Source organism: Galeopterus variegatus, unplaced genomic scaffold, assembly GCF_000696425.1.
Source record: "Galeopterus variegatus unplaced genomic scaffold, G_variegatus-3.0.2 Scaffold2710, whole genome shotgun sequence".
NCBI lineage: Eukaryota > Metazoa > Chordata > Mammalia > Dermoptera > Cynocephalidae > Galeopterus > Galeopterus variegatus.
The window spans coordinates 44,032-45,466 of record NW_007728821.1 but is presented as its reverse complement, the minus strand read 5'-3'; positions in this window follow the sequence as shown (position 1 = coordinate 45,466).

Below are 1,435 nucleotides of genomic sequence, written 5' to 3'. Positions count from 1 at the left end.
CGACACTGAGGGTTGCGATCCGTTGCCGGTCATGAAAAAAGACAAAAAGGAAAAAATAAAATAAAATAAAAAATAAACTTCTTCATAAAATGTTACCATCCTAAAGGATCTTCTATGTATGAAAAACATCTTTCTTTCTCATTATTTGAGCTACCTTTTAAAAGCTGTTCATTATGTATCATGCACTGTGCTTGGATATATGAGGGTACTTCAAAAAGTTCATGGAAAATAGAATTAAAGGATAATATGAATATTTTCATGAATTTTTAAAAATACTCTTTATATTATGTCATTGAATCCTCACAGTTACCTTACTGAGGATAATTACATTATCCTGATTTTACAAACAAGAAAACAGATTTTCAAGGAGAGTAAATCCTCAAGGTAAGTCTAACATTCAGACTCCTTATCAAACTCACATTCCTCCTCAGAAGTCTAGCTAGCTTAAAGAAACCTGTTAGATAGAGTTGTTCATAACGTAGTTACTCAGAAGAGGCACTTATTGGCTAACTAATTAGCAACTTTGAAAATGTACCTATTCTTCAGTTAACAACAGTCCCATTTTTAAAAGAATGTATGAAGTTTAAAAGAGAAAAAGCAAGAGAGAAGTTCAAAACTCTGTATTTTGCATATCTTCTCTTAATAAACTTTAGTAATAGAGTTCTTATTACATTTTTCTCTTTCACCCCAACACCCCGTCATGCACATGTACATGACAGTGAGCCAGAAATTAAGGCAAAACTTTCTGCTGGCATTTATACCACTGGAAATTTGAAACATGTTTTTTTCTCTCTCAAGAGTAACCAATGCCAGATTAGATACGTTTCACTCTTTTCAAAACCTGACATTGATTCAAAGATGAGTCTTTCCCTCTCGGGGTAACTGTTGTGAGATACTGCCGTTTGACATGAGAAAAACAATTAAACACTTTCATAAAATAAAAATTGGCGAAAGAGAATGTCATATATGCCCATTTTGGAAACCAAAATGGTTAACTTAGAAAAAAAGAGGTATTTTAATGTGTTAGTTTCTACTTTTCCATTGACTGAATGTAAAAAAAAAAAAAAAAAAAAANCTCAGGACTTAAGAAACTCTTGTTTTTCTTTTTAAGTGGTAAAATATTTAAAGTAAATTCATGCTTAGGGATTGAGATGAGCTTTGTGATTTGTCTTACACTGAATATAACCCACCTTCATTAATTAATGTATCTGAAAATATTTCCTTGGAATTCAGTCCTTAAACAGACAGCAACACAGTTTTATTCAGGAAGAATGTGAAAGCTTTTTACCTGGCTATTAAAAGTTGTATCAGAATGAATAACACATATTAAACACTGAGCACTTTAATGTTTAGTAAAGTAAGAAGTTTAATTAAAAATTGCATCCTAGATAAACTAATTAAAAGGAAAAAATAATAGCCATTAATAAACTTCTTC